General features: G+C 41.8%; 1 protein-coding gene and 2 long non-coding RNA genes across 3 annotated transcripts in view; 2 read left to right on the top strand and 1 right to left on the bottom strand.

Moving 5' to 3' along the window:
• The first annotated feature begins 2,235 nt into the window (after positions 1-2,235).
• Positions 2,236-7,932, top strand: LOC311138204. Its single transcript, XR_014614032.1, has 10 exons — positions 2,236-2,393; positions 2,719-3,680; positions 4,153-4,553; positions 4,969-5,025; positions 5,115-5,171; positions 6,477-6,565; positions 6,881-6,947; positions 7,168-7,283; positions 7,642-7,781; positions 7,869-7,932. It is a non-coding gene; the product is annotated as an uncharacterized lncRNA (long non-coding RNA).
• LOC311138205 lies at positions 3,857-8,647 on the bottom strand. Its single transcript, XR_014614033.1, has 3 exons — positions 8,561-8,647; positions 6,349-6,543; positions 3,857-5,180 (listed from the first exon to the last, which is right to left on the bottom strand). It is a non-coding gene; the product is annotated as an uncharacterized lncRNA (long non-coding RNA).
• Positions 8,648-12,254: 3,607 nt separating this feature from the next.
• LOC311138489 (forkhead box protein J3-like) overlaps positions 12,255-26,737 on the top strand; it is a 117,312-nt gene continuing 102,829 nt past the window's right edge. Inside the window, exon 1 of the mRNA XM_084173184.1 lies at positions 12,255-12,471. The gene's annotated coding sequence lies outside the window, so the exon portion shown is untranslated. The remainder of the gene's footprint in view (positions 12,472-26,737) is intronic.

The following is a 26,737-nucleotide window of genomic DNA, read 5'->3' as shown; positions in this document are numbered from 1 at the left end:
TAATGGAATGGAACTGAGCACAGGCAAAAACCTGGTTCAGTCTTCTTTCCACCAGACACTGGGAGATGATTTCACCTTTCAGCAGGATAAGAACCTAGAACACAAGGCCAAATCTACGCTGTAGTTGCTTACCAAGAAGACAGTGAATGTTCCTGAGTGGCCGAGTTACAGTTTTGACTTCAATCCACTTGAAAATCTATGGCAAGATCTGAAAATGGTTAACTAGCAAAGATCAACAACCAATTCGACAGAGTTTGAAGAATTTTGAAAAGAAAAATAGGCAAATGTTGCACAATCCAGGTGTGGGAAGCTCTTAGAGACCTACCCAGAAAGACACAGCTGTAATCGCTGCCAAAGGTGCTTCTACAAAGTATTGACTCAGGGGTGTGAATACTTATGTAAATGAGATATTTCTGTATTTCATTTTCAATAAATGTGATAACATTTCTAAAAACATGTTTTCACTTTGTCATTATGGGGTATTGTGTGTAGATGGGTGAGAAAAAGGCTTTAACACAACAAAATGTGGAATAAGTCAAGGGGTATGAATACTTTCTGAAGGCACTGTATATGTTTCCACCATATATGCCCATATAAAACAAATAAGTAATATACATATATTGCCATATATTACTTTTCCTATTGGGCATTCACACAGCTTAATATTTCTAATATAGCATTCAATCATGTGACATTTTGTGTATTGTCATTGTGATTAACCATGTCTCTGTCCTCATAAATACACTAGATTTGATAGTCCAGGAGAGACTAAAACACAAATAGAACAATGAGCCAGATATTTCACTGATGTAAATGACTAAAATGTAATGTATAAATGTGAAGCATCCAGTTGGCGTTTCCACTCACTACCAAATATGGTGATGAGAGGAAGCCCAGTGGCCGGCAGTGGAAGAAGATGGAGCGAGATGGATTTTGGCCGACATTCTGCAAATTTTATCATTGATGAAACATTCGATCTCCATACAGTTTTCTGTTTCTAAAACTAGAATTGGTAACAAACAGAGTGGACTGCGTTTTGTAACTTTACCCTTAGCCAAAGTTTCTAAAAATGGCCTTTTGCAAGGACTAATTGAATTATTGCACAGCACTTCACAGAGTAGGTGTTCCCTAACGGAAATATGAAAATAAATGTTAGAATGCGCCAGTAGGATCTCACTAGCTCGTGCTTGGCTCTGCCCACCTCCTTGCTTGTTCTGCCCACTATGATTAATTTGCTCCCATTGGAAACAACAGGCTCTGGTCTATCTTGGATTAGTTATACAAATCTTTGACTAAAATGTATAGGATCAGAGGATAAAAGTACCACAGTATGAGTCATAATACCCATAAAACCTAGTGGTCAAACAGGGAAATGGTTCCAATCATTTTTCCACCATTCATTTTCCCCATAGGGGATTTTAGAAACACTTAAAATAAGGGCTGTGTTTTGTGAAAGCTTACGCTGGCGTGACATTTGATAACCGCGTAAATCTCTCTCGGACAAGGTGACATTTATCAATATATTCGCCTGTATTTATCCCCAACAAATGAAATACTAATTTGCTGCTAATGTGGCTATCATCAAGAACTACACATGCCATGATGATCTGGATGAGACTGCCGAATCAAGGCAAAGGTAAGAATCTCTGGATTAACTATCTAATGTTAGCTAAATGTAGTAATGAATAAATTGGCTACATTTCTTTAAATTGACAATTCTGTGAACTGTCTTGGGCAAGTTTTAAATTGACACAATACCTGTTAGCAAAAGTGTCAGCTAGAGATGACATGCAGGAGCTTGCAGGGATTCGTAGTCTTGCATGATGTCTACTTTGAGGCTTAATTAGCATTTTCGAATCTGAGAGTAAATAGAGCCGAATATATTGATAAAAGTCACCTTGTCAGAAAGAGATTTACATGGTTATCAAAACGTCACGCCAGGTTTAGCCTACACGAAACACAGCCCTTACTTTAAGTGTTTCTAAAATCCCCTATGGGAAAAATGAATGGTGGAAAAACGATTGGAACCATTTCCCTGTCTGACCGCTAGGTTTTATGGGTATTATGACACCTCCACTGTGGCGCTCTATTGGAGAAAATGCATATTTTTCATAGTTTGTTTACTTTTCAGCCAAATAGTCATGTTCCACTCCAGTCGCTAGATGGCGGTATTAGAAGTATGTTCATGTTCTCCACGAGACAACCGGCGTAGAAGAAGAAACCCCGGAAGCACGTGGGATTAAAACAGAAAATGTTACACTAGCAGTAGTTTATTATTGTTTGTCAAATCAGGGGAACAGAGACAGCATTTTTAACTGTTTGAAAGAGCACATTTCTAACTAATGTTCTCCCGACATAATAAGATAGCTACTCAACATGGTTCGAGCACTAAGGTACGTTAGCTAGATTTAATTGTATAAACAGTTGACTTTAGTTCAAGATCGATATAGTAGCTAGACGTTTAAAATTTGAATTGCCACAGGAGATGTCAGGATTGTAGCTCTAGTTTAGATCCCTGTATTAATATGGAGATCTTATATCGTGGATACAAGCATTTCGCTACACCCGCGCAAGAACGTCTGCTAAATATGTGTACGCGACCAATACAAGTTCATTTGAATAAGATTTGATTTGGACTGGATTAAACTCAGGTAGCAGGATTGCATTGTTTATGATGACCTGGCTTGAATGTGACAATTTCTCTCTCGCTCCACTCAGAACCAAAGGCGAAGACACAGGCCCCGTGTAGCTCAGTTGGTAGTGCATGGCGCTTGCAACGCCAGGGTTGTGGGTTCGATTCCCATGGGGGGCCAGTATGAAAAATGTATGCGCTCATTAACTGTAAGTCGCTCTGGATAAGAGCGTCTGCTAAATGACTAAAATGTAAGAAGAAGGAACAGTTTGACAAAGATGACCCTGAAGCATACAAGGAAATGCCTGTCCCAGATAAGGTGCAGAATGTTATGTATAGATGTTATGGAGATGCCATCAACATCTGCACAATGTTGATTGTCAACAATGCTTATATGGAGTGTGTACTTTACTTGACCAATAGTTATTGTTGCTTTAGACCAGTGGTCACCAACAGGACGGTCGCGATCGACAGGTTGATCTTCAAGGCATTCCTAGTTGACCACCAAACATTTCTGTAGAAAAGCCAACAGTAAAGGCTTGCGTTCCTTTTTGTATGTTATTCGTGTTGAGCTGTTGGAGTTAGGTGCACTGATTCAGAAGCCCTGCGCACCGGGTAGGCAAAGTGTTCCTATTTTGAACCATTTCATTTGTCTGAGAAGACACTCCGCCTGCCCGCCCGGCGGACCGGGAGACTTTACATTTTAGTCATTTAGCAGACGCTCTTATCCAGAGCGACTTACAGTTAATGAGTGCATACATTATTTGTATTATTCTCCCGTGGGAATCGAACCCACAACCCTGGCGTTGCAAACGCCATGCTCTACCAACTGAGCTACATCCCTGCCGGCCATTCCCTCCCTACCCTGGACGACGCTGGGCCAATTGTGCGCCGCCCCATGGGTCTCCCGGTCACGGCCGGCTACGACAGAGCCTGTAGATCTGTGGTAAATCGAGTTCGCATACTGTGGTGGCCAATCGGGTAGCTCAAATCACCATTCCTACAGCTTCCACAACCTCGGGCACAGCAAAGTTTGATACTAGCCTAGGTGAGATTTCACAACTTTTAAAACCATGACATACGTAAAAATGTATGCACGCATGACTGTAAGTCGCTTTGGATAAAAGCGTCTGCTAAATGGCATATTATATTATTATTATTATTATTATTATGACCAGAGAGAGACTGTCAAAGAATACAGTCAAGAGCTGCTGTTTTTATGAGTGAGTTTTATTCAGCACTGTTAACACTGTTTTTATGCAACACTATTACAAAACGTAAAACACCCTACTAGATAGTCCTTCGTTTTTATTATTATTAGCAGCTTGTCCTGTGTGGCTCAGTTGGTAGAGTATGGCGCTTGCAACGCCAGGGTTGTGGGTTTGATTCCCACGGGGACCAGTATGAGAAAATGTATAATGTATGAACTCACTACTGTAAGTCGCTCTAGATAAGAGTGTCTGCTAAAATGTCAAATGTAAATGTCTATTTTAATATCTAGGAATGTTTCACTTTCTCAGGTCATAAGAACAACATGAATTTGTGCAGATGCAGTTTTGCCATCAGGTGGAAGACGGTGTCTGTCTCTGGTTAGTCTCACCGGAGGAAAGGAATGATAGAGCAGGGACAGTGAGAGACAGACCCGCTACTGCTCTCTCCCTCCCTCCGCTGAGACGAATGCCATGTTCAAAACAACTGGGAACTCGAAACGCTCCGACTTTCGACTTCAGTGTGTTCAAGACAACTGGGAACTCGGGGAAAAAAACAAGATCCAACTGGGGGGAAATGTTTTGAATGGTCATCCAACTCGGAATTCCAAGTCGGAAACTGGCATCTTTCTAGAGCTCAGACTTTCCAACCTGAAAATCACTGACATCATAATTCCCAGCTGTCTTGAAAGCACCATGACCATCAGATGCAGGTACCATCTGTCCAGTAAAATAAAAAAGCAAATGATTTCAATTTATGCTCAGCTGTGCCTTGCAAGTGCTACACCAACTGATAAATTATGTTATCAAAGCTCCAGTTTTCAAATATAGTATGGTCTGAGAATAACAATATTGGCAGGCCAGGCATATAGCCAATGTGCTGTGGAAATGTAGGCTATTAGTTCTACTGCACAAACCTCATTCCTACATAACTGTTTTATTAGTTTAATGTTACATTTTTTAAAGTCATGTAAAAACAAAACAAAACAAAAAACAGAGCGGTAGATCTCAGCTTGCTTTTTGACTGCGAAAGTGATCTTTACTCAGAAAAGGTTGGTGACCACTGCTTTAGACCAATTTCAAGTTTCCATTCAATCTCCTTTCAATAATGTACAATCTTTTCAAAAGAGGTCCTCACAGTATACGAAGGACAAGGTCGATGAGTTCCATGATGCCAAAATCTCGGTGAGTCTATTTGCATAGTTAAACTTATTTTCTGAAATCTTTGAGCCCTATTCAGTGAGTCTTGTTGTTGTTTCTCTTTGCCACTATAGAAACTCCTGGCATGTGGACTTCAGATGGACAGTGACCAGGAAGATGGTGATGAAGAGGTGAGTCAACTGCAAGTAAACAGTATGGGTCATTATCAATAAAACATCACAATACGGTGCAGAGCGTTGGATTTTGCTGCTGGGGGGCAAGGAAACCCCCAGCTCCGCTAAAACCATTGACAACTACGTGCCGTTTTTCAAGGGATTGTTAAATAAATGTTATAATTATTTGGTTTTAATATCATCACCTCTTGAAGAGCATAGTCAAAACTACACATTTCCGATTATTCCATTATCATCAGTTATACAGCAAGTAACTGCATGCTTTTCATGATGAGTAAACATCAATTGATCATTTATTTTCATATATGTGAGGGTAGCCTATTTATTTGACGTGTCATTTAGCATGCTTCCTCAGAGATTAGGCTTTTGGAAAGCGCTTGACATCGGCAAGTCTTCGTCCAAGTTGTCAGTCGGACTACTGTCATCACCATCTAGTTCATCCCCTGAAAGTTAGCTTGTTAACTAGCCATATAAATATGTGTATGTGACCAATAACATTTGATTTGATCAGATATTAGCTAGCTAGCCAATTTGACGTGGTCCATCAATGTCTGTCAGCAGAAATCGTGATTAAACAATTAAAAACTATGTTGAAAGGGGATAATGTTAGCTAACTTCTTAAGGTAGGCCTACGTTGGTTGGAGAAAAAAGTACATTAGGTCTACTTACCACTATATTTAGCCAACTGTACAAAGTTTCTACCGGTAGCTTGCAAAGTAAACATCAGCTAACAGTACATCGGCAAATGTGCTCTTCTGCTGCTTGACAGGCAGAGCCCACAAAGGATGGGAAATGAACCTAAGCCACTCATACTTGTCAGGTATAGATCACTTTAATTGAATATTTAAAAAATTAATGGTGGCCAATATTGAGATATCGGGAGGCTACCCTGACGAATCAGAAAATACATGATCAACTGATGTTTACTGAATATGAAAAACATGTGGTTACTTGCTGTGTAACTCTGATGATAGAGCTAAATGTGAGCAACTGTTTTGCATGGAATAATCTGACATTTGTTGTCCTGACTATGCTTTTCAAGAGGTGATGATATTACAACCAAATAGTTCATATTTATTTAACAATCCCTTGAAAACGGCACGCAGTTGTCAATGGTTTTAGCGGAGCTGGGGGTCTCCCTGCCCCCCCAGCAGGCAAATCGAACGCTCTGCACCTTATTGTGACGTTTTATTGATAACGACCTATGTGGGAGTGATGACGTCGCAATGGGAGTAGAACTTGAATGACTTAGCTACCCATGCAGCTATCACATTGAGCTGATGAGTATCATGTTGTTTGCAGGAGGAAGTGATGGCTCTGGACCTCTCTGACTGAGGAAGAGGAGGAGGAGGATGATATGGACAGTGATCTGGAAGGGAAGAAGGATGATGGTAATCACACAGCCCATATCAACATACTGTAACAGTTACTGTACCTACTCAGCCATTGACCCATAATAATAATAATAATAATATGCCATTTAGCAGACGCTTTTATCCAAAGCGACTTACAGTCATGCGTGCATACATTTTTTTTTTGTGTATGGGTGGTCCCGGGGATCGAACCCACTACCTTGGCGTTATAAGCGCCTTGCTCTACCAGCTGAGCTACAGAGGACCACACCCATCTTAGCTATACGTTTTCCGTCATGTTTGTTTGTGCATTTTGCTGAATAAACATTATAAATGTGGTGTCTTCTCTCCTAGATCTCCCCAATGACATGGCATGGGGAAACAGGAAGACGATGTTCTATGACTGATTATGTGGCTGCCAGTGAGTATTTTCCATTTCGTCAATTCATACTATTGAGACCATGACCTGTATTCTACGATGATTCCCAGTGAGTTTAATTCTGAACCTGTCTGGATGATAGAGGGAATAGTTTGTTTGACTAAGGCTGTTCATCAAACAAACTATTACCTCTATCATCCAGACAGGTTCAGAATTCAACTCACTGGGAATCATCGTAGAATGCACTTCTTTGTTGTTGCAGAGGGAAAATCTCAGCAAGAGGTGGAGGCAGAGGATGAAGAGGAAGAAGCTAAGAATATTCAGAAACGATTGGCTGCCAATCTTAGTGAGGAGGACTAAGATCTAACCCTTCTTCAGGTTGTCACATTGTCAACAACTAAGTATAGATGCTTGAGCCTCTAGCTCTATCAAAGCAAAGAAACAGCATTTCACTGTTGTCCTCATTGTGTGTGTCTGTCTGTCAGTGTAGGAGTTTGCTCCCTTTAAAGGTATACTCAGCAATATGATGTAGATGGACGAAGTAAGCATTGAAGCGTGAGGGTAAACGTATCAGCTGTTTTGGTCCTGTTGCGACCATGCAGACCTATGCACATGTGCAGATACTGTGTGAGAGGGAAGTCTTGCATCTCGCTCATCGCAATATCTGAAGTGCTGCTCGTGGCAATGTCATTTCGCTGAGTCTACATCTAAGCTGGATTGGTCCCTATGTTGTCAGGTGTTTGAAGAGGTTGGGGCTGAATCATCTGAAGACTCATACTCTGATTTGGTTGAGGAGGCTGCCCTGCGCTTCTACAGAGGAGTGGAGGAGAGGCTGAAACTGAAGAGGAAGTGCAAGGACCCACAGGTTGAGGAAGGGTGAGTGTTACCCGGGTACATTTATTCAAGTTCAGAGTAGGAATGAGATTGGCAGGGCTTGATGGGAGATCTATTTCCTTGTTGCAGATTGGAGGAGGCAGGAGATGAAGAGGAGTTGGATCCAGATGCCAAGAGACTCATTACCTACAAGGTACAGTGTCTCACCCTCTGAGTATTATACTTTAAACATGTAGAAATGAGTTACACACACATTAAAGTATACAGCAGCAATTATTTATTGTACAGCTTTGCCTTCATGTACAATATGAACTTGTTTCCATGTCTCGTTTCCATACTCATTGTACAAAGCACAGTATAAGAAAACATTGTCTCCCAGTACATCAAATCATGACCTTCGGATCAGATTATTCTTGTGCTTTGTATGTAAGAGTATTATATTCCCTTCCTGGTTCCTGGATGACATCCGTTTACAAAACAAAAATGATATTGAAAAGGAATGTGAAACCTAACATGCATAGTGTGTAATTTGTGGGACAAATGTCGGAGTAAGATGTGGGAGGAGATGAGCCATAGTTTTCAGTTACTTTTTTAAAGTTTTGGTAGGAATAGGATACTTGTGACCTTGAAAAACTTTTGAGGGGACGAATAGTAGTCACTGGTTGATTATTTGACTGGTTGGCATATAGGCTAAGTATGTTAAACTCACTTTTGTGTACTAGCTACAACTACACCTAAGATCATTCGGCTCGTGTTGCAGTTGTCAGTGAATTAGCTTAATATTTCAATTAATCTTTTTAATTAATAGAAACATTACTTACTTTTAAAGACACAGAGGGAAAGAAGTCTGATGATTGAGAAGTAGTGGTCGACTTCCTGATGCTGTCTGGCGTGACGTCTTCTTCTATGATCTATTCCGCTGCAATGTAAACAACTCAGAACTATGTCGCCATCTAACGTCGTGGAGGTTGAATTGTCAGATGACTTTTCCTTACAACAACCAAATAAATGTAGGCGCTAGCCGATACATTGTGTCAGTTATTTATCACACTTAAACAATTTTGGCAGATATAATAATAACCCATGCAGTGATTGAGCGGCCTTTATCTAGATACTGAACCTACAGTGCAAGCAAACGTCCATGAAGGTCCAGACCTCTTGGCAGAGGCCGTAATAAGCCTCAGTAGGAAGGCTACACCAATAAGGCAAACATCAGACAAAAGCCTGAGAGACTGCAGAATCACCCCACCGCTGCCAGCAATGAAGTGATAGCTGGAGCTAGGCTGAAACCAGCGACAGGACAAGTGCACTACCTACAAGTCCAAATCTCTTGGCAGAGGCTGTAGTCCTCTTTCATATAGCACACACAAACCTGGGTGAGAACAGGGGCACACTTCAATCAAAGGCCTGAGAATGTAGAGATTGGCATGGGCCCTCAAAAGGTTCTACAGCTGCACCATTTAGAGAATCTTGACTGGCTGCATCACCGCTTGGTATGGCAACTGCTTGGCATCCAACCATAAGGCGCTACAGAGGGTAGTGCGTATGGCCCAGTACATCACTGGGGCCAAGCTCCCTGCCATCCAAGACCTCAATACCAGGCGGTGTCAGAGGAAGGCCCTAAAATTCCAACCACACAAGTCATAGAATGTTCTCTCTGCTACCGACATGTCTAGGACCAAAAGACTGCTGAACAGCTTCTACCCCCAAGCCATAAGACTGGTGAACAGTTAATCAAATGGCTACCGTGACTATTTGCATTGACCCCCATTTTATTTGCACTGACTCTCTTGCACCGGCTTTATGAACACTCACTGGACTCTACCCACACACGTACTACACTGACACTCCAACACACAAACACACACATGCATATTGATGCCACACACACACACACTTACACAAAGACACACTTTCACACTCTTCACAAACGCTGCTGCTACTCTGTTTATGATCTATCCTGATTGCCTAGTCACTTTTACCCCTACCTACACGTACATAATACCTAAATTACCTCAAATACCTCGTACCCCTGCGCATTGACTAGGTACGGTACTCCTTGTTTATAGTCTTGTTATTATTTCCTTTTCAATTTTTTGCTAAGTTTTATACACATTAACCTGAAGTGATACAAATGTCAACTGAACAATAACACAGTGACCAACTGCTGTATTGACAGCGTGGTATCTACAGTTGAAATCTTAGGTTTGCATACGCCTTAGCCAAATACATTTAAACTCAGTTTTTCACAATTCCTGACATTTGATCCTAGTAAAAAATCTGTCTTAGGTCAGTTAGGATCACCACTTTATTTTAAGAATGTGAAATGTCAGAATAATAGTTGAGAGAATGATTTATTTCAGCTTTTATTTCTTTCATCACATTCCCAGTGGGTCAGAAGTTTACTTACACTCAATTAGTATTTGGTAGCATTGCCTTTAAATTGTTTAACTTGGGTCAAACGTTTCGGGTAGTCTTCCACAAGCTTCCCACAATAAGTTGGGTGAATTTTGGCCCATTCCTCCTGACAGAGCTGTTGTAACTGAGTCAGGTTTGTAGGCCTCCTTGCTCGCACATGCTTTTCAATTCTGCCCACATATTTTCTATAGGATTGACGTCAGGGCTTTGATGGCCACTCCAATACTTTGACTTTGTTGTCCTTAAGCCATTTTGCCACAACTTTGGAAGTATGCTTGGGGTCATTGTCCATTTGGAAGACCATTTGCGACCAAGCTTTAACTTCCTGACTGATATCTTGAGATGTTGCTTCAATATATCCACATAATTTTCCTTCCTCATGATGCCATCTATTTTGTGAAGTGCACCAGTCCTTCCTGCAGCAAAGCACCCCCACAGCATGATGCTGCCACCCCCGTGCTTCACGGTTGGGATGGTGTTCTTCGGCTTGCAAGCTATCCCCTTTTTCCTCCAAACATAACGATGGTCATTATGGCCAAACAGTTCTATTTTTGTTTCATCAGACCAGAGGACATTTCTCCAAAAAGTACAATCTTTGTCCCCATGTGCAGTTGCAAACCGTAGTCTGGCTTTTTTATGGCGGTTTTGGAGCAGTGGCTTCTTCCTTGCTGAGCGGCCTTTCAGGTTATGTCGATATAGGACTCGTTTTACTGTGGATATAGATACTTTTGTACCGGTTTCCTCCAGCATCTTCACAAGGTCATTTGCTGTTGTTCTGGGATTTATTTGCACTTTTCGCACCAAAGTACGTTCATCTCTAGGAGTCAGAACGCGTCTCTTTCCTGAGCGGTATGACGGCTGCGTGGTCCCATGGTGTTTATACTTGCGTACTATTGTTTGTACAGATGAACATGGTACCTTCAGGCGTTTGGAAATTGCTCCCAAGGATGAACCAGACTTGTGGAGGTCTACAAAAAAATTTTCTGAGGTCTTGGCTGATTACTTTTGATTTTCCCATGATGTCAAGCAAAGACGCACTGAGTTTGAAGGTACACCTTGAAATACATCCACAGGATACCTCCAATTGACTCAAATGATGTCAATTAGCCTATCAGAAGCTTCTAAAGCCATGACATCATTTTCTGGAATTTTCCAAGCTGTTTAAAGGCACAGTCAATTTAGTGTATGTAGACTTCTGAACCACTGGAATTGTGATACAGTGAATTATAAGTGAAATAATCTGTCTGTAAACAATTGTTGGAAAAATTACTTGTGTCATGCACAAAGTAGATGTCCTAACCGACTTGCCAAAACTATAGTTTGTTAACAAGACATTTGTGGAGTGGTTGAAAAACAAGTTTTAATGACTCCAATCTAAGTGTATGTAAACTTCCGACTTCAACTGTATCTCTCCATATTTGGCTATGGCTACATTCAACCCACAATGTAATTGTAGATAATTTGCTTATTCCCATCACATATTTGGACAGGAGGAAATATGATTGGCAAATTGTTTGCGTGAAGCATTTTCAATGAGAACCCCCTGGAGGCTCTGTTTCCCAAACAAAAACTGTATGAGGAAGCTGAAATGATATTGTACTAGTAGTGATCAGACGTTTTTGAGTCCAGCAAAGTATGAATTGACCAAAAATGTCAATACATATCTCATAACATTAACATTATTAAGATGATGCTCCATGTAGATGACTAGATGCTTCTAACAACAGTGTAATAGATCTGAAGTCAAGGAAATAGTCAAATTAATAATTCAAAATTACCTCTAGTTGTACTGTCGTAACTCCTGTACTAAGATTATTAATAGCTAATAACACATTAATCGTATTATTTATTTTGTTGTTTATTATGATTGAGTAAATATGTGTTTTATTATTATTGTTTTTGTTGTTGTTGTTTTATTAAAGTAGTTGTGGCAGAGAGAGAGAGAGCGAGAGGGAGGACAGGGAGGGGACTAGTTTTTGTGGCTGTGTAAATCGTAGAGTGCAGTAATATAGCCAGTGCAGTTTGTAATCTGTATCGTTCTCTGAATTGTGTTGGAAGTAGTTCCGGGTATTTTTGTGTAGCTAATGACAGTGTCCCGGATGTTGGTTGTCGAGAGAAAGGCGAACGGGAAAAGGCGGAGAAGCCAAAGAGGGACGCCACGGGCACATCGGTGAGGGCACAACGGGTCTTACCTAGGACAAACGCCAAGAGTATAGGCACCTGAGGGACTTTCTTGTTGAAGAACAGGTGGAAGAGGAGTGGGCCGTTACTTCAACACTGCCCTGGACAAAGGCAACGACCTGATATACCCAGGGTAAGTGAGCTGTAAAACATGGGAATGGAAGTTGAACTGAGGCCCATGAAATGGACGACTTTCATGGGGGAGTGAGCTGCACTGAAGTTATGGGGATTGAGTTCAGAAATCAGGGCCTCTTGTCAGTTTTCTTTTTGCTGGGACGGAGCCTATGGGGACGTCATTAATAATGATCCATGTAGGTCGTTGCCAATTAACTAACGTGATAGCATGGTTCATCATATTAGCTACGTTAGCTAGCTATAACTCTCGAGCTTGACAGCTATCTATCTAGCGAACGTTAGCTAGCTAGCACCACTGATAACTGAGCAACTTTGACAGCTAGCATTCGTCTTCCATATCTTTAACTAGCCAGTTCGCTAGGAACCAAACCATGTTGTAAAGAAAACCGACCTTCCTTTGACAAGGTGTGTTGCTAGCTATAATGTTAGCCAGCTGTTTACCTTAGCTACTGTAACGTTAAGTGGCTAACGTTAACTAATTTGGGAATATTTAGGTTAGTCCAAACTCACTGAGCGCACGCTCTGTCGTTAGCTAATTCGAGCTAGTTAGCTTGACTGGTTGGTCAATTTGGTCCCTCAATCCAAATCAGCTGTTAGAATGCGGTTCGTCGTCTGATTGTGGGATTTCCCCATATATCGATGGTAGCTAGTCTAAAACAATCAATTTGATGTCTAATAAAAAACGAATGCATTGGCAAAATGTCACTGGCTAGTTTGGCTACTAAGAATCAAGAAAGCACTTGAGGGCAAGGCTGTGTTGATTGAGGTTATAGTATTTGACTTGCACAATTTCGAAAACAGTCCAACAAAGATAGATCAGATCTGGCTTGTGTGTTCTTAATCACCCGTTCTTTTAATAGCAGCTACAGTGTGCTGTCTGCATGCACATGCAGCCCTGAAACTGCTGTTCAAGTTTTGATAACACTCCTGGCAGTTTTTTTCTGTGTGCAATGACTTGAGTAAGCCTTTGGTTCCATTTGACTTTAGTCACAGCGTCCTATTCCCCGAAGTACAGTTTTTTTACTGAGCAAAAATGGGGAGGGCTTTTCAAATGTGGATGACAAGACAACCATCATGTAATGTGCCTTCAAAGTTCTGTTACTCAGTCTCTCTGTCTCGGTCTCTCCCACTCTCTCTCAATTCAATTCAGTACACTTTATTGACATGGCAAGTTAAATTACTTATTGTCAAAGTATACATATAACAAAAAATGGTGGCACCAACAGCAATAAGGCATTAATAGCAGTAGTGGAAATGGGATTACCATGAACCATTACCATTGATCTCTCTGTCTCTCTCTTCTTTCTCTCAATTCAATTGAAATGGGCTTTATTTGTATGGGAAACATCCAAGTGAAATGAACAAGTGAGGAGAAACAAAAAATAACATAAACAAAAAACATAACAATGTTTCTCAATATGCGACCTACCGTGCTCCACACTCATGCTCCGAGTGCATTCACCGACCAAGTTCTATTGAGTACGTTCTTGTGAGGACGAGAGTGTGGAGAATGCATAAAACAATACATTTGAGAAGCACTCGCACTCCCCATACCTCACGCTTCACCTCCCCATTCACTGAACCTTCTTCCAGCCAGGACAATGGCAACAACAGACGAAACAAGATGTACACAAAGCAAACATTTTACTTCATAATTATCAGCTAGATATGTGAATCGTAATAATCTAGCTAGTTAAACAGGGAAAAATGACCTAAAACAAATGTTATGCAAGGTAGATGTACGTTTTTCCTGGGTAGCTACCAATTCTTCGTGGCTAGCTAGCTAGCCAGTTAGCCCTATTGATTTACCCATTCACTGAACCGTCTTCCAGCCAGGACAACAATGGCAATAGAGGCAAAACAAGATATACACAAAGCAACTGTTTTACTTCATAACTATCAGCTAGCTATATGTGAATCATACTAATGTGGCTTACCAGATGGTTTTTACATGCAAAAATGAATATTATGCAAGATGGATATAAATTCTTTGTGGGTAGCTAACTAGCAATTCTTCGTGGCTATCTGGCTAGCTAACAGTACTAGTAGCTAGCCAGTTAGCCCATTGACTTATTATGGGCTAGCGATCCACAGTACGTAGGCAGGTAAACATGCCAAAATTAACACAGCATGTATTTATTAACGTATCAAGATAAAATATTGTAGTCAGGCAACAACATATGAGATGTGAATAGGCAACATTTATTCCAATGTCGGAGTGTCTTTTTTTCTTTGCTTCAGCTCAAATAATGTCTTCCATTGATTTCAAGAAATTTTGAAAAAAAAATTACGTGGTTGCGTCATATTTTCTTGCATACTTTCCAATGAAGCTTGCATCAATGCATGCTTCAAAATATGCAAACGGAGTACGCATTTAAGAAATGCCCTCCATGCTCTGTTTCGCATATATTGATTTGGACTCATACTCCGACCCTACCGTACTCCAATTTGTGTGCTCGGCGCACATTAGTAAGCATTTTTGAGAAACACCTGTTGTTTCAAAAGGATAAAGACATTTCAAATGTTAATTATCAGCTATGTGTTTTTAACAATGTGCAAATAGTTATTGTACGAATAGTAGGGGAAAGATAAGTAAACAGAGAAATATTGGTTGTATTTACCATAGGGCTGACCCCATTTAGTCGATTGGTCGATAGGCTGTTGGTGGACTAAGATTTTTTTATTTTTTTATTAGAGCAGTGGCAAATATATAATACAAAGATTATGGCACACGAGACACATGTCTGATTCACGCCTGTCTGAGTGGACTAATCCATTGTGGAGGCTGCAGGGATGGCACACCTGTATCACCAGCAGTACATTTACTGTTAATTCCCATCATTTCTAATCTACAATGCTAGTTTGGTTACAGTAATTTCTGTTAATGCATCCAATATATTATTATTACAGTCTTACTGTTGTCATTGTAGGAGTGGACATGTTGTGGTCCTCTGTAGCTCAATTGGTAGAGCATGGCGCTCGATCCCCGGGTCCACCCATACGTATGAATGTAAGTCACTTTGGATAAAAGCGTCTGCTAAATGGCTTATTATTATTATTTGTTTGCAGAGCGCACAACCCAGGCTACACTGGTGAGAAGTTTTGGTTTATTTTAATCAATTTACGAGTTGTCAATTTATTAATTGTCTTTTGTTTTGGAGCGCTTATGTCAATCTTGAGTAAGGACACTCACCTGATTACGCATATAAAAATAGGGCTAGTCTACCTGGCCTGTGTGTAAATGTAGGCCTTTAAGTGTGCCCATTTGGGGATCTGATACTATAACTCGCCATCACTGTGGAGCTTCTCAAATCAATTTTTTCTTTGTCTCTTTTTACATCCATTGAGAATGACAATAGTTCCTCAAAGTAGCTCATTTGAAAAATATTTTCAGCTCTCTCCCTTTTGATTACAACTCTGCATGAAAGCGGGAAAAGTCATGCTCTGATCCAGTGGAAACATCATAAAATAGGCCTACCTGATTACTTCTTATCCCTTGTGCAAAATAGCCTACAGCTGTGTCTGTCCAGAGCTCACTGGCACTGGAAACTCTGAGGACCCAGAATATTTTATACAATGTAGCAAGTTTGCTAGCATGAGCTTAAAGTTGATACAATAGTTGATACAATGTTTCAAGTTCCTTGCAGACAGGCCATGTGTAGCGAATGTGATTTATAAGAAGGAAAAAAAATCTCCCCCCCCTGCTGGCTGCAATGTTTTTATTTGTTGGCTTTATGTAGGCCGTTTTTTCTTATTGGCAATGGCAATAGAAGTTACTTTTATATTTGTATAATTTTCATTTAGAATTTTGATTAACCACATGACATTGATTTTGAGATATGAAGACTTTATTATAAATGAAATTAAACTGTTCCATGAAAATGTGCATATGAAAATCATAACTGGCATGCAGATCAGTAGAAATGGTAGGATAACATGGCACTCCAAATGGAAAAAGGTTGCTGACCGCTGGTGTAGTCTATTACCGCAACTTCAGGAGTATAACACAGAATCTGCGAAGGCCAGCAGCAGCCGGGGGGTCGGGAACAGGTTTTTTTCTTCTGGTTAGGCTATATTGATCTGTCTCCCTCTTTAGAAATGTGTGTCTTCATTTTTGATCGCAGTGCTTAAAGCATCAGACAAGCTCAGTAGCCTACTTATAGTTGATTTTATTAAAACATTGGGTGTGTCTATACATTTTTAAATGTTGACCAATTGATTGGTCGAAAGAACAGATTACTCTTGGTCGACCGAGATTTATTTGTCGGGGACAGCTCTAATTTACAGTCTTGTTTGTGCTCTACTGGTTGCCCTGTTTTCTTGGCAATGGATCACAAATCTATGGATCACAAATCTTGCTGCTGTGATTGCACATTGCGGTATTTTGCCTAACAGATATGAGAGTTTATCAATGTTTTGTTTTCAAATTCTTTGTGGGTCTGTGTGATTTGTGGGAAATATGTGTCTCTAATATGGTCATACCTTTGGCAGGAGGTAAGAAAGTGCAACTCAATTTCCACCTAATTTTGTAGGAAGTGGGCTCTCGCTCTCGCTCTCGCTCTCTGGCTCTCGCTCCCCTAGTGTATTGTATGGTGGCCATCAGAGAGCCTATCTCTACTATAGAAAGAAAGGTTTTCTTTATTGATCCCGGTTTCCCTTTGAGAACAATATTGTACTATCCTTTCCATTATCCTTAAATACTGTCTACAGTTTCTGAGTCTTGAGGACAGGAATGAGTCTGCTTTTAGGATGTAACCTAATCTGTTTTCATAGTGATAAGTGGATTAATCCGCTTTTATTATATTTATTAGACTGTGGCATCCCCAACTTACCATTAGGTGCACACAACATGCTGATAGAATTTTTAAATGTGAATTTCTCACTTGATGTGCTTTGAAAGAAATGCATGAACGGTGAAGGAGTTGTTTCTGGATCACTGGATAGTAGAGGGAGAGAGAGTGCGGAGTGATGCAGTATTGTTGCGGCTGTGGGCACTGAACCGTTCTCTGAGCATTGTGAAATTAGCCCATCAGTCAGTGCATCAAAGACTTCACCTTTATGCTATTGAGGATTTTCATATCCCTTATCTATGCAAATGTCTGGATCATGTAGCTTAGACATTTTGAACAGTATTGGCTACAATGTTTGTATCTGCATGAAATTAGACAACTCTTAGATGCTCTGTGTAGTTGGCCCTGTGTAATTCAGTTTATCCACTTGTAATTTTAAGGATTTTACCTTTCTACAATAATGTAGGCCTAATCTTTACAGACCCGGGTTCGATCCCAGACTGTGTCACAACCGGCCGTGATCGGGAGTCCCATAGGGTGGCGCAGCGTCGTCCGGGTTAGGGGAGGGTTTGGCCGGGGGGGCTTTACAAATAGGCTGTCATTGTAAATAAGAATTTGTTCTTAACTGACTTGCCTAGTTAAATAAAATAAAAAATAAAATACATATATATGTATATTTAAAAAAATAACCTCGAGCAGGGATAAATGCACATAATGGCAGTTGAGGAAGTAGAGACACAGCATTTGCTTGTTCGGTCTGTCTGTAACCATTTCCATTCAAGGATGTTTCTAGTTTTAATGTCACGTGCACAAGTACAGTGAAATGCCTTTCTTGCAAGCTCTAAACCCAACAATGCAGTAATCAATATCAGTGTAGTACAAAAAATAACATAAGGTAGAACAAAAACACACACAAAAAAAAAAAAAAGGATGTGCTGCATTTTGAGGAGGTGAGGCACAACTGAATTTACCTGGAAACCACAAGCACCATGCAGTGAAATCCACTAAACATAAGCATTCCACAAATAAAACCATCACATTGAAAGGGGTTATATCACCCACCCACTTAGCACCTTTTGTGTTATTGACTGAAAGATTCCATTCCTCACAAACTAGATTGGCAAGTTTTCTTGTGATTAGGGAGGGGAATATCTATGCAGTGTGCTGATGGTTTAGGGTAATGCTTCAGATGTACCCTCACAAGGATCATGCTTGAGGCTGCCTTCTGTCTTTTCAGAGCCCTGTGTTGAAGACCTGCATTTCCCCTCGATTTTGAGATATTCTTTGTGCAGCGTTGATTGAGGTTTCAGCCTGCATTTGTGAAGCGAAGCCATTATCCAGCTGTGCCTAACAGTGGTGCCACAAACATCTGTTCTGACATTTCTTGAATGAAACAAAATACATTTTTCTGCCAACTGTGGAGCTTGTTCAGTGGCTTAAGGTATTCATTTTATCTACCTGGAGGTACTCTATTTCACAGGTTTTGCATTTCATAAAATTGTGATATCCCACTATTGAATATTGTGGTCTTTCTTTAATAAGCATAATTGGATAACGACACCATTATGGAGAGGTGGGTAGAGTCTCCAAACTGACAAAGCCGACCTAAGAGCCGGTCTCTCACCTTTCACATACCAGCAGCTCATTTGGAATTCAGCTGTGGCCCTGTGCCTAGCCCCGTCTCAATGATAGGCTTTTTAATTTCTGCCCTTTATTGAAGTGATTATTCAAATGAAGTGTGTGAGACACAGTTATCAGACTGCTGGTGGTAGCTGAGCCCCAGGCCAGGCAGGCTGAATGTACCAGTACGATGCTGCTCAGGGATCGGACAGACTGAGCCCAACAGGTAGGCTATCCACAGACAAGCCCAAGCAGTCAGACGCCAAAATATAAGCCATCACCATCCTATAATATGTTATAGGCTGGGCTGTTCTTTTAGTGACTGGTGACTGACAGCAGTAGTACAAGTATAGAGGGCAGTAGACTGTCTTCAGTCGACTTGAAATATGGTGGTGTGGTGTCCTTATTGATTTATCATGTTTTTATTTATAGAACACATGGCCTATGCTTCTATTTGATCCCAGAGTCATGTTTACCTGAAAATACCTCCTTTTGTCCCGGCTTTGCGTGTCATTCCTCTACCACAAGACTCTTCTCCCCTGTGGATTGGGTGGGCACAAACACGCTCCTCTGTTCGTTGTTACTATGATGGCGACTGTTGAAGGGAGGGAGGGAGGGAGGCAGGCTGTCTGAACAAGCTCAGGCCTAACTGACTGTGAACGGTTTGTTTGAAATCTCTCCCATGTTCTGTTCTAATCCAGTATGAAGTTTGTGCTCCTGGTTTCAGTGTTCGTAAAATGGGACTAGCTCAGTCTTCATTAGCATCGCTGTGCATCACTAGAATGCAGATTAGCTATGAAGCCATTCATGTAATGGAAATGCCTCCCTGATTCCAATTTGAATCTTGTTTGCAGTCATATTGTGTGAGCCCACTTCTCCATGTTAAAGAATCTCTTTATGTGAGAGATCAGAGGGGGATAATTGCACTTAAGTGAACCTAATTTAGTGCTGGCCGGCACAATTACAGTAACTGCAGTTCCAGGCGTTTTCGGGGGGCCTGCTGCAGCTGTCATTTGAACGCTCTGAAGCCGTGATATCAAATGGTGAATAGATTGACATTGGCAGAGCATTATGGGAAACGGCAGTTTCTAGGGTGGATTTGAATGAGTTTTTGCAGGTTTTACTCTGCTGTTTTGATCTAAGGAAAGTCGTAATAAAAAAATTACAATTAGAAACGCATTATTTTAGTAATTATTAAAAATGTATTCTCAAGGTGCTGTAAGGTGAAAGAAAGCCTGCGCTTTTTTTCCTCAGGCAAAACCCCCAGTGCTTGTGGGAGATGTTTTATCATTAATGTTATTCAGGAGCCAAATTTTGAGTTTTGCTCAGCTGGGCTCTTTAATCTATTTTTGCTTTAAATTAATGAATTTTTAAAGAGCCCCTCACTGGAACGGGTGGATGTGGGAATGCAGCATTGGTTCAGAGTTTTCAAAAGACCCCCCTCCTCACGGGATGGAGAGAGAGTTTACTGAAGCACTACACTTTTTATTGATCTAGCAATACACTGCCTAACTCTCAGTCGCTCCCTCTCAAAATAAACTAGGCTGAATAGACGCTATAGGTCTGTAAAATTTGGGCAGAAATGTGTGTGATGTTTAATTCATCTGCTTGCCCAGAATAATCGAAACATTTGTTCATATACACATTAAAATAAAATGAAAGAATTGTGCCTATGGTGCCAGGCCTCGAATTTCCTGGTGGCATCGACGGCCATGCTCCCTTGTGTGGCTGTAAGGCCCCAAAAAAATTAATGCGCGTTGCGCCCTTGGGCTGGATATAATCATTATAATTTGCTTCTCCCGGCTGCCAATCACCGTGCTCTGAAGCACCTCTCACTCACATGGATCTCTCAGATATCTCAATTCTAGCCAATGCCCGTCATGTGATTTGTCCTTATTGAGTTCTGAGGCGCACTTTGAAGATTACATTTGAGTCATTTAGCAGACTATCTTATCCAGAGCAATTAGGGTTAAGTGCCTTGCTCAAGGGCACAATAACATTTTCTCGCTAGTCAGCTCGGGGATTCGAACCAGATACCTTTTGGTTACTGGCCCAACTCTCTTAACTGCTAGGCTACCTGGCAAGAACTGTCCACATTTACTTTTCCTCAGCCAACAAGACAAGTAACGAACAGCTAAATCACTAGCTTATGTCAATCTACTATCCCCCATTAGTAGAGAAGTTTACCCATTCTATTGGTCAGCTTGTTGTTCTGTGCATGAAATAAATATTCCAAACAGACTCCGGGACAGTTGTGGGACAATAGATCCTAAATTCATGCAACCACTGATATGCGCAGCAATGCCCACACGGCAGTAGGCTACACGCGCGAATGTTCCAAAATTCAATTAGTGGGAAAACACAGTTCTCAAAAGCACATGCGAGAGGTTTCGTGTGACATAGATGGAAACTGTTCTGGATTTTGTCAGAGGCCCTTTATCTACTTCCCCATAGCCAGATGAACTAGTGGAGACCATTTTTATGTCTGTCTAGTATGAAGGAAGTTAGTGGTAGTTTCACGAGCCAATGCTAACTAGCGTTAGTGTAATGACGAAGTCTATGGGTATCTGTTAGCATGAAAATTGCAGTCTGGAATGATTTAGTCATTAACGACGCAAAACGATTATATCAGGTATCGCAATATTTGGAGTAGCATATCATAGAAGAGGTCTTCACAAATATCGCCCAACCCTAGTACCCTTTGTCCTTGAGCTGTGATCGCTTATTACAGCACCTGAATATTCTTCTTTGCTTTTTTGTCTTAGGCTCAGTAGAAACAATTGATATGCCTATACGATTTACAAGAGACTTGTGAGCTGTGTGCTCAATGCTGGTAAAGGATTTTGCTAAACTTACACAGCTTAAGTAATGATAATGGAGCTCTCATCATACTATTTAGTATCCATTTTAATTAGTGGCTAGCGAATGCAAATTTCATTTCCCAAGTTAAATGGCTTAACTTGCTAAAGATGGCCTTCTGAGGGGGATCTTCATTCCAAAACAAAGTTGTAGCCAAGTCAGTTGCTGGGAGAATTAATAACACAATGACCACCGAGGTGTGTTGTGTGTGTGCACTAGAGGTTGTGTGCCTGTCAGGGTTTCCATTAGGAAAATTTGGCGCCGGACAACGTGATCAGCAAGATTTTAATTTACCGGACATCCATATGCATTGGGTGCGTAACGCATTAAGGTGTCCACCCACGGTGCTCAAAATCATATGTCAATTATTGTAATTCATCTTAACAGAATAGAAATTAGCCTGTGAAGTTGTGATTAAATGAAGTAGAACGATGTTCTTATACCAACATGACAGGTTTTATTGAAAAGCAAAAAATGGCCCGTTGCGTCTTCATCCCTGCTATAAATCATAAGTTAATATCATTTAAAAAAGAAAAAAAACATTTAGCCTAGAAGAACAAGTCGCCCTACACAGTAATAAAACACAACTTCAAAATATATTTGTGTAATATAATTTGGGAACAACCTGTCCTATAGGCTATTTGTATGAACATTTTAATTAATTAATAAAACACAGCTGTTTTCAAATACAATCTAGGCCTCTGTAACTTAGTTTAGCCTAGGCATAAACATTTCAATTAGGTCTAATAAATAACAAAACATCACTACAAACACCAGGGCCGGCCTGTCATGGCTAGAAGTGTTCCAGCTTTTGTCAAATTTCGTAGCGGCTTAGGAGAACTTACGCAGCAGGTTAGGATATTTGATACTCCGCTACTGGCAAGATGGCGCCGACAGATAGGGCAGCTCTGCTTCTAGCTCCTAAGCAACTTTGCAGTATTTTTTTTTGTGTGGGTTATTTTATTACATTATTAGCCCAGATTTATTTTTATTATTACATACAGACAGATTTTTTTTACAAGCATTTCGTTACACCCGCAATAACATCTGCTAAATATGTGTATGTGACCCAATAAAATTTGATTTGATTTAGGTTAGGGTTAGCTAAAATGCTAAAAGAAATCTACTTTTGACATTAATTTGACAAAAGCTGTATCCCTTCTAGCCATGACTGTGCCAGCCTGCACCATTCCCCATTCCAGCTGCGATTCAGCCCCACAGCAGTGGAAAGAGGACACTCTAGGCGTCCACAAAATGAAAAAATTATAAAACTGATGTTGGACAATCAAATTTGATATGTAAATAAACAAAATTCTGTTAAGGCTGGTTCATTGAGAGAGAGCTTATTTTACAATGTTCCTGTGAAATGAGGCCCGCGCCATGCATTTATGAAAGCACTTGTTTCTAAAGCTAAAATTATATATTTTTTTATAGTTCTACTGGATGATGTTAATAAATGTTATGTTCATTGTAATTCAAACTATTGTGGGGTCGTGTGTCGTGCGATATACGTGACTTAATGATAACTGTTTGCTATTATAGGCAGTTGGCTGCCTAGTGATTGCAGCATTGTAACTCTCCGATGTGAATAGTTGGCAACGGTGTTTTGTTTCCAAGTGCTACAGACTAGGCTCAACTGAAATGCACCAATTGCACATGATACACATCATTACTCTACTCAAGTTTATCAATCCATTCCAAATATTTATAATATACATGACACTGGCGACATGTTATTTGTTACTTTTATTTTGTATTATTTTATATTGTATTTTTTTGTGATTTTTTTTTTTTTTGGGGGGGAGGTTTCTTTCTTAAAACTGCATTGTTGGTTAAGGGCTTGTAAGTAAGCATTTCACTGTAAGGTCTACACCTGTTGTATTCGGCACATGTGACAAATAAAATTTGATTTGATCTTACTTAAGGCGTCAGCAGAACTGCTAGGACCGGGCCTGACGAACACAATTTGCCTCTAATTTACTTGCGTTTGCGTTGGAGCTTGGCTTGCTCAAAGTTAGCCACTGCTGTTGGGACGTCAAACCTGTCCAACTCCTTGGAGCAGCTTGCGATGCGCATCAGCCTCGTTACTTTGTCCTCAAGAAGGCGCGATCTTGAGGCAGTCTTTACTCTGTTTTGGAGAAAAAATCCCCTCTCGGCGGGCACACTGGAGACAGGGAAAATCAACACAATCTTCGCCAATTTTGCCCAGTCGAGGTTCACTTATGAGGACCTCGCATCTTTTGCGTGAATAAAAATAGAAACCCACACCACTAATTTCCCAGCAGTCTTGAGGATTTATTAGCCTATGAAGTATATTTGCGATTGAAGTTGGAGCACATCGACTGGTATTTCCATCAATGAATTAAAAAGCATTATTTAGCAATGGAGTTTTTTTGGGGGGGGGCAATTTGGCCGGTTTTTGGGGGAGCATTTGTGTGTGTTTATACTGCTAGCCTCTTCTGTTTCGTGAGGAAAAGCAGGCTCTGTTTAATTAAGTATTTGTTCCTAATCCTGATTTAGTGAAGTCAGGCTAAATGACACTACTCACTGTGACGGTCACTGTCGCAAGTCAGTTCTGCTGGGGTTGAACCAGTTAGGCTACTGTTAAACCAGACTAGTCTACATAGTAGCTTGGCTCAGCCTGGCCCATTTGTCTTATCTCTAGCTCTCTCAATGCTAATGCACGACTAGGTTGTAGACTGTGTGTGATGTGGTGCAAGGCTCATGATCTTTATTTATAGCCAAGTTTTGCAGATGGATATTTGGGGTGGGGGGGGGAGTGTGTATGTTAGGCTAGATGTCTCAACCCAATGATTTACATATTTATTTTCCCTGTGCCTCGATGTTTTCTGCCTGCTCAGCAGAACGACGTTAAGTCGCCCCGCTATATTGTCTCTCAAACTCAAACAGATAAGTTACTCTTCACGTAGTTCATGTGCACATGAAGGTTTCATCTGTGATTCAGAAAATTCCAGAATGAAGCCAAGGAATCTTATCGGTGGGGTTTGAGAGGGAACGTTGATCTGTGGAGCTGTAACTGACATAATGAGTGATGACTCTTCCCCCGCCAGTCCCACCCTCATCATTCTCTCTTTCTCTCTCTGTTGCTCTCTGTTCTCTCCCTCCCTCTCTCTGTTGCTCTCCCTCCCTCTCTCTGTTCTCTCCCTCCCTCTCTCTGTTCTCTCCCTCCCTCTCTCTGTTCTCTCCCTCCCTCTCTCTGTTCTCTCCCTCCCTCTCTCTGTTCTCTCCCTCCCTCTCTCTGTTGCTCTCTCTCTGTTGCTCTCCCTCCCTCTCTCTGTTCTCTCCCTCCCTCTCTCTGTTGCTCTCCCTCCCTCTCTCTGTTCTCTCCCTCCCTCTCTCTGTTCTCTCCCTCCCTCTCTGTTCTCTCCCTCCCTCTCTGTTCTCTCCCTCCCTCTCTCTGTTCTCTCCCTCCCTCTCTCTGTTCTCTCTCTGTTCTCTCCCTCCCTCTCTCTGTTCTCTCCCTCCCTCTCTCTGTTCTCTCCCTCCCTCCCTCTCTCTGTTCTCTCTCTGTTCTCTCCCTCCCTCTCTCTGTTCTCTCCCTCCCTCTCTCTGTTCTCTCCCTCCCTCTCTGTTCTCTCCCTCCCTCTCTCTGTTCTCTCCCTCCCTCTCTCTGTTCTCTCCCTCCCTCTCTCTGTTCTCTCCCTCCCTCTCTCTGTTCTCTCCCTCCCTCTCTCTGTTCTCTCCCTCTCTCTGTGCTCTCCCTCCCTCTCTGTTCTCTCCCTCCCTCTCTCTGTTCTCTCCCTCCCTCTCTCTGTTCTCTCCCTCCCTCTCTCTGTTCTCTCCCTCCCTCTCTCTGTTCTCTCCCTCCCTCTCTCTGTTCTCTCCCTCCCTCTCTCTGTTCTCTCCCTCCCTCTCTCTGTTGCTCTCTCTCTGTTGCTCTCCCTCCCTCTCTCTGTTGCTCTCCCTCCCTCTCTCTGTTCTCTCCCTCCCTCTCTCTGTTCTCTCCCTCCCTCTCTCTGTTCTCTCCCTCCCTCTCTCTGTTGCTCTCCCTCCCTCTCTCTGTTCTCTCCCTCCCTCTCTCTGTTGCTCTCCCTCCCTCTCTCTGTTCTCTCCCTCCCTCTCTCTGTTCTCTCCCTCCCTCTCTCTGTTCTCTCCCTCCCTCTCTCTGTTGCTCTCTCTCTGTTCTCTCCCTCCCTCTCTCTGTTCTCTCCCTCCCTCTCTCTGTTCTCTCCCTCCCTCTCTCTGTTCTCTCCCTCCCTCTCTCTGTCTCTCCCTCCCTCTCTCTGTTGCTCTCTCTCTGTTCTCTCCCTCCCTCTCTCTGTTCTCTCCCTCCCTCTCTCTGTTCTCTCCCTCCCTCTCTCTGTTCTCTCCCTCCCTCTCTCTGTTCTCTCCCTCCCTCTCTCTGTTCTCTCCCTCCCTCTCTCTGTTCTCTCCCTCCCTCTCTCTGTTGCTCTCCCTCCCTCTCTCTGTTCTCTCCCTCTCTCTGTTCTCTACCTCCCTCTCTCTGTTCTCTCCCTCCCTCTCTCTGTTGCTCTCTTTCTCTTGCACTCCCTCCCTCCCTCCCTCACTGCTAACCCCATGCCACTGCATTCACTAGCTGCTCCTTACTTAGCAAACAACATGTCTGTGGAGATTTCTGAAGAATGCATCTTGTTACACAGATGAGTCATACTTCCTCTGGCCTTTGTGCTTCTCCCTCGGAGTGGATGATTAAGAGGAGGGGAGGGGCAGGATGGTTACGGTGCATTGCTGTGACTGGGTCTGTGCCAATGGACCATAATGTCATTTAAGGACGTGTTAGTGTGTCGGTGATGGGGTGTGTGGCGAGGCAGATCAATGGCACTACTAATGGCTGTCCCCAGGTGGCTGACGTAACGGACAGTGAGTCATCCCCTCGTAAACTGACTGCCTGGAATCCCAGCACTGCCACCGACCCCACCACTGACCCTGGCAGGACTACGTTATACTGGGCCTGGGAGGCAGTGGGGCTGGAGAGGATGGAGCCTGCTGCACGTGGTCCTGTCTGAAGAAATG

Source organism: Coregonus lavaretus (genome assembly GCF_964263955.1).
Source record: "Coregonus lavaretus genome assembly, chromosome: 12".
NCBI lineage: Eukaryota > Metazoa > Chordata > Actinopteri > Salmoniformes > Salmonidae > Coregonus > Coregonus lavaretus.
Note: the sequence above shows the minus strand (reverse complement) of the source record. Positions and strands in the feature narration are given on the sequence as shown.